Source organism: Perognathus longimembris, chromosome 8, assembly GCF_023159225.1.
Source record: "Perognathus longimembris pacificus isolate PPM17 chromosome 8, ASM2315922v1, whole genome shotgun sequence".
NCBI lineage: Eukaryota > Metazoa > Chordata > Mammalia > Rodentia > Heteromyidae > Perognathus > Perognathus longimembris.
In genome coordinates, this window is record NC_063168.1 from 31,979,267 (window position 1) to 31,986,574 (window position 7,308).

Below are 7,308 nucleotides of genomic sequence, written 5' to 3' on the forward strand. Positions count from 1 at the left end.
GGTTTGTGTGTTTGTTTAGGTCAGTCTTGGGGATTGAACTCAGGGCCTGAGAGCTGTCCCTGAGCAATTTTTACTCAAGGCTTACTTTACATTTTTTTAAAAAATATGCAACGGCTCAGAATTGCTCATCCGTTGGTATCCTTTATCTCTTTGAGTCAAGCTTATTTTGCTCAACAGGATGATTTCCATCTCTATTTTCTTGAAAGTACATAATTTTATTCTTTTTACCTAAATAATACTGTAGTATATAAATATCACCTTATGTCCATGAGTCTATAAATGAGCACTTTAACTTGGAAGATTAGCACTCCATTCTTACAATGTACCACATTTTCTTTAGCTGTCTTGAGTATCCATACTGATTAGACAATTTGACCATTGTAAATATTGCTGCATGGAACATAGCTGTGCAGGTATCTCTATTGTATATTTCTTTAAGTACATGTGTAAGTGTAGAATACCAGTATCACATGATACTCCAAGTAGTAGATTTTCAAGAACTGTCATCATGTTCTCTCTGGTGGGGCACCGTTGTATAATGGTCCCTTTACGCCAGATCTCACCAGCATTTGCTGTTGTATGTATTCTTAATAATGGCCATTCTGCCTATGGCAAGATGAAATCTAAATCTCAGTAGTGGTTTGGTTTTCTGTTACTTTATAAGCCAAGGATTTTGAATATTTTTCATATATTTTACTTCATTTTTTTAATAATAATTACATATTTATTGTCAAAGCGATGTACAGAGGAGTTACAGTTTTGTACGTTAGGCCATGGGTACATTTCTTGTACTCTTTGTTACCTCCTCCCTCATTCCCCCACCCACTCCCCCTTTTCCTCTCTCCCCATGAGTTTTTCACTTGGTTTACACCAAATGGTTTTGCAAGTATTGCATTTGGAATCATTTGTCTTTTTATCGTTTCTCTCTCAACTTTGATATTCCCTTTCACTTCCCTAGTTCTAATACCAGTATATACAGTATCCAGGGGACTCAGATGAGATACAGTGATAGCGCAGGGACAACCACAGGAAGGGGGTACAAGACGATCATCAAAAAACAAAGCTACTGTTTCACATGACATGTTGAAAGTATTTACAACAGTGATATAACACTCATTTCCATAACATGGAGTTCATTTCACTTAGCATCATCTTATGTGTTCATAAGGGAATAGCTACTGGGCTCTTGTGATCTTCTGCTGTGACTAGCCTAAACCTGTGCTAATTATTTTCTGTGAGGGAAACCATTTTACTTCATTTCTGAGAATTGTCTGTCACTTCATTTATTTATTCAATGTTTTATTTTTTTAATTTTGAGTTTAGTGTTCTGAGCCCATTATATATTCTAGTTATTAATTTCATGCCATCTTACTGGCAAATATTTTTTCATTCTTTAGTCTGTCTTCTCATTGTACTTACTATTTTCTTTGTTGTGCCAAAGATTTTTAGTTTGACAGGATAACATTTGTCTATGTTTGTTCTCTTGCTGAGCTATTGAAATTCTGTTCAGTAAGGTTTTCTTACATGTTACAGTGTTTCTCTATGTTTCTCTATTCTAATTTCAAATTCTCAGGTATTCCATTAAAGTCGCTGATCCATTTTGAATTGATTTGGAGTCCAGATCAGAAATGGAGATCTAGTGTGTCTTCTAAATGTGGACACCAAGTTTCTCAGCAGCATTGTTTGAAAAAGATGTCTTCTCTAATGCAGGCTTTGGACACCTTTGTTAAAAATCAACTGGCTGCAGCTGCATGGGCTTCTTTCTGTGTCCTGTAATGAATTTCATTGCTTTGAAGTCTGGATTTTTTCTCATAACATCCTGTTTTGTTACTATGGGTTTGTAGTAAAGCCTGAAGTCAGGTATTTTGATGTCACTACCACTGATATATGCTAAGGATTTCTATTTAAAGGCTTTTTGCATCTGTATATAGTTTAGGATTTATTTCCTTACATCTAGTAAGCATTGGAAATTGATGGAGATTGTATCGAATATATAGATTACTTTAGATTGTATAACCACTTTCACAAAATGGATTCTGTTTATCAATGAACCAGTGATAACTTTATATTTTCTAATGTCTTCAGTTTTTCTTCTTCAGTGTTTTGTAGTTTTCATTGTAAATTCCTTTACCTCCTTTAGCTTTATTCCTAGATTTTTTTCCTTAGAGGCTACAACTGATTTTTGTGTAACTTCTCATGTGATTTCCTTCAGTAATGTCTGTGTGCTTTAGTCTACTTTACTTGATTGCAATAATTGCCTCAAATATAATTCTGACAATTCTGAAATTCTCTATGGAAGGCCAGAATTTTGAAAATTCTTTTTTTTCCCAGAAGTTATCTTTAATGTTTATGTTAAATAAATAACATTTACACACAAGATAAAACTATCAGTTTTTCATCTAAGCAAAATTAGAGACATTCATCAACTATTCAAATCTTAAAATCAAACATTTAATGGGGATAAAAAAAATCACCTTAATTTTTTAAGCCTATTCTTCCTTAATTTCATTTCTATATAGGATATAACAGACACAAATATATTTGTGCAGATAACCTTTGAAGACATAGTATGGCTTCAAGAATCAATGACCTCTACATCTTAACATATGACACAGAGTCACTTATTCCTGATTCAACACTTGGCACAACTAGAGAAGAATGTACCAAACAAAAAGTATGAGGGGACCATCCAATCAAATCCATTTCTAAGAAGTTTGATATTCAAGAAACACTAATACAATTCAAGACCTAAGATTGGCGAGGCTAACCCTCTTGTAGGAACATTTGTTATAGAAACCTTCTCTGACTTGGAGGAAAATCAAGTGATAGGCTTAATTGCTGCTCCATTCTTCCTATCATTTGTACAAAATAAGAATCATGACAGTTCCAGAGGTGTTTTGTTATTTTTATAAATCTAGCCTGTGATCTATTTAACACAGTAAAGGGTAACCTCTCCTTTAAGAGACTACAGATAAATTTAAAGACTGCCATCATTAAGAAAAAAGTCATATGCACAAATGTGAAAATTCAAATTGTTCATGTGGCAAAAATTAAGTTTCTGGGAAAATTTACTATTTAATTCGTCCTGAGCTACAAACTCGCAGGTGTACTACCCTGCAAGTCACTCATTCTGTTTACACGGATGACGGATCACAAGTCCACAGGTCTACTTGTGGGTAACAGCTGAGCCTTCCCAATAGGATTTTTTGGAGATCCTTTGTACCAGATCCTTTCTCTTTCTGATGGTTTCCTAAGGACCCTTGTTTTCATCCCAGGAGAAAAGCCCTTGTTGTGTACAACAGATTTTGATATATCATGATTAGTCACATCATCCAAGGGAAGCTTCATTTGGCCATCAGCTACAACTTCCTGTTTACAGACTCTACCCGACTGAAGAGAAACATTTACAGACTCTGGGTGTCTCCTTAGTTTTGAGAAGATCTGGAAGATAGCCCTGCGCTTGACTTTGAAATTCCATCAGCATCCGACTGTCCACACGATGAAGCCCTGTCCCCCTTAGGACCTGATCTGGACCATGACATAGAGGACTCCACTGGCACCCTTCCCATGTAGCAGGGAAGAGCACTGTCACAGCTCACTGACTTGACCAGGGGAGAAGCAGTGTCCAAAGGGATGACCAGCTTCTGCCTAACAGGCTGTCTGTTGTATTCTAATAGAGAATTAATTCTTCGAACAGACTGTCGGACAGGTGTACGCTGAAACTTCAGAGGTGACTTCACTTTTGTTCTATTTGGCTCATTTAAAGACAGCTTATTAAACCACTGTATGTGATCTGAAACCTTTCCAGGCTCTGCCATTTGTAAACATTCAGAAACAGTCTTATCACAGCTTTCTACCAGTACCTGCTCTTCAGCAACTCCCACAGGCCTAAGCTTTGACCAGCCTGTGCTTCCCACATGAGCTCTGCTGTGAGGAAGAGGGCTTAGCCTCAGCTGGGCTGAGAGCTGTGTATTTCTTCTCTTCACTCTCGTCCTCAGTGTCCTTTGACTTCATTGTCACATTGTCCCCTGGAGACTGTTGTTCCTGGATCTGTCCATCATTGAGGAGTAGTTGGCTTAAGCCATCTTTGGGTGTATCTGAATGGGCCTCATCTTCTACCCTCATCTGAGCTGAGTGACACTCCGCAGTTGCTTCTCTTCCAAGTGTGTCATTGGGCGGGATGAGACATCTCCTTCTGCAGAGTAATTTTTGTCTTTACCACTGCAGTTTCCACGCTTTTCTTCTGACTCTCTCACGGGGACACCATCAGCTTCAAGCAGGCTTTCCTCGGGGTCACCTTCTAGGCGCAATGGTTCAATTACCTTTGCTTCCTCCTCAGTAGTCACTGATGACTGACTGTCACTTCTCAGTGCATGAAGATGACTTCCGGACTCGGCGAACGCTCTTTGAACTTTCACCACCGTCTCTGAGGTGACGCTATTTTCATCCCCACTGAGGGAGCCCCCCAGGGTGCTGCTGGGAGGCCGGCCCAGCAAAGTGGAAGAGCTGAGTTCACACGACGGAGACGGAGCCGGTGACTTGTCAACCGTGATACTGGGCTCCAAAGAAAAGTTCTCCACCTCAAGATTTCCCATTATTGGAGACGCTTCATTTGCATCCATTTCTTAAAAGCTCAAATTACTGCGTTCTGTCCAAGACATCTGGTAACTTGGTCCATCCATTTGCTCTGGAGTTAGTAAGTTTTCCTCAGACTTACTGATCTTTTTAGGACCTTTCTTTGGTAATCTTTCACCAATATCTGGGCTAAAAAGTAGACCTGTTTTTACAGATTCGATCCCAGTTTCTACACTCTGCTGATTTGCAAGTCGCTGACCAAGGTGCTCGGATCTATTAACACCAGCACACCCAGTTGCATCTCTGCTACTTTTCCCCAGACTAAATTTCTTTTTTTTTTTTAATTTTTTTTATTATTAATTGAACATAAATTTTTTTTACAAGGTGTTGTGCAAAGAGGGTGCAGTTACATAGTAGGGCAGTGTGTACATTTCTTGTGATATCTTACAACCTGTTTTTCCATCCCTTGTCTAGGTCAGGTAGACCCATATGCAATATACAATGTATCAAGCACATATACAGTGTTCACAGACTTGGTCTCTACTGCCCAGACTAAATTTCAAACGAAGAGATCGTCGAACCTTTTCCTTACGATTGGTTTTGGGAGATAAACAGCCTGCTTTTTCAGATTCTACCCTGTAAAATCTTTTGTTTACAATCCTTTTACTCCATCTCAGCACATCTGTATTGCCCAAACCATTGCCACTAATGGCTACAGGGGAGAAGGAACTCTGACATGACCCCTCTGGCTAGTATCAAATTGAACTGATACTGGTGTAGAACTGCTAATGAAGAGATTGCTCGGCAACAGCTCAAAGTTAAAACTGTGCTTGACAGACTTCCTTTTCTTTACTTGAGCAGCAATGGGAAGAATTTACTGGCAATTTACGTTTAGCATTGGGTGTAAAAATCACTGGTGATACAGACAGCTGAGCATTTCCATCCTGTTGAGGTGTAACAGAAGGTGTTCTGTTATATTTAAGTTTATTGAGGGCTCCATTAACAAAATCCCCCACACTCTGTCTCCTTTTCCTCTTGTATTCACCAGGAGTTTCACTTTCAACTTCTTCAAAGCCTTCTAGTGATGGAGTAGCATACAGACCATCAATTCCCAACCATGGCCGGCATCTTTTCCAAGATGACGTCTGGTACACGCCCAATGTCAGGCGCATAATCAATAAGAGTCTGTACTACTGCAACCTGTAGTCCTAGCTTTTTTCCCGTGTTAGCAGACATCTTCTCATGTCCCTCATTTGTCTGAAGAAGATTTGGTGCAAATATTACAACAAGGTTGCTGCTATCCATCTTATTCTCACTGGCACTAAGGGAAACATTCCTGAGAAAGTTGAAGAAGTATCTTAGGATATCAACTGCATGATCAGTCATAAGACAGGAGAGCAACAATGTAGCTTTAGTCTTCTCCTGTGTTCCTAGCTGTTGAGCTCTGCAAAGTGCTTCATGCAGATCAGCTGGGAGAATGGGCTCTGGCAATTCCCTGAGGAACTGCTTAAGAAGCCCTGCAATGTCACAAGGAAGTGCAGAAGAGAGGCAGCCTGGATCTCCACAATCCACTTTGTTCTTTAGTGCCTTTAGACGAATAACAGATCCTGATTTCCTGAACAATCCTTCGGTGTGAATGTGGGCTTCCAAAGAAGTGCAGACATCCACAAGAAAGCTTGGAATATTTCCGTATTCCGGTACAACAGAATGAGGCAAGGCACAAACAGGAACTCCAAATATTTTACCCCCATTCCTGCGGCTGCCATGTCTTGCCGCCTGTGGTTGCCCAGCCCGCGGCCACCCTTGACCTTGATGCTATAGACGGCCCGCAGCTGCTGAAACAAGGCCAGCCTGACCAACCTTGGATCCCACATCCTGGACACATCGCCCCCGCTCCGGGTCCGGCTCCGCGTCCCGACCCGCGTCCGCCACCACGTCCGCTCGACCGCCGCGCCCGGCCTTCCACACGCCGTCTTCCCACCTGCACAGACCCTCGGCCCCACGCCCTCGCCGGCCCCGCCTCAGCCTGCTCTCACGCTCCCGCCGCCGCCGCCCAGCCCCCTTCGCCGCCGCCTCCCTTCTGGCCTCGCCCTTCCCGTTCCCACCGCCCGGGGGACCTCTTTTCCAGTCCGCCCCCGAGGGTTACCGAGGACAACGCCTCAGCACTTCCGGCCGCCTCCCACTATCCTCCTCCTGCGCAGCCCCGGCCCACGCGCCGAGGCGCCGACGCCCCTTCCCCTGCGGCCAGCCGCCGGTCCAGCCGGCTTCTCGGCCCGCTCCCAGCCCCGGCCCCGGCCCGGGCTGGTGGCCGCCGTCACCCCGCCTCATGGGCCAAGGCCCGCGCAGCCCATGGACGCGCCGCAGACCCCGAGCCGCCCCGGCCCCGCTCCCGCACGGACCCCGAGCCGCCCCGCCCCGCCCCGGCCCGGCTAGCTCACGGACGCCCGGCCGCGCACCGGCACCTACTACACACCAGAATCTTGAAGCAATCCTACAGGAAAGTCTGGAAACAGAATTCTTTCTTGACAGAACTGTAGTATTTGCTCTTAATATTTACTATTGATTCTTTGAGTTTTACCCATGATATCAATGGTAATTGCCTTTCCTTAACGTCACATTAGAATAAACATCAGCTGCATCTACAATACCTTTATAGTAATGCATAAACTAGTATCTGCTCTAACTGGTAGGCATCATCACCAAACTTAGTTGTCACCTGCAATGAACTATCAT

At 42.7% G+C, this 7,308-nt stretch overlaps 1 pseudogene; it reads right to left on the reverse strand.

Annotated features, from left to right (window-relative positions):
* Positions 1-2,606: 2,606 nt before the first annotated feature.
* LOC125356399 lies at positions 2,607-6,449 on the reverse strand (annotated as a pseudogene).
* Positions 6,450-7,308: the final 859 nt, after the last annotated feature.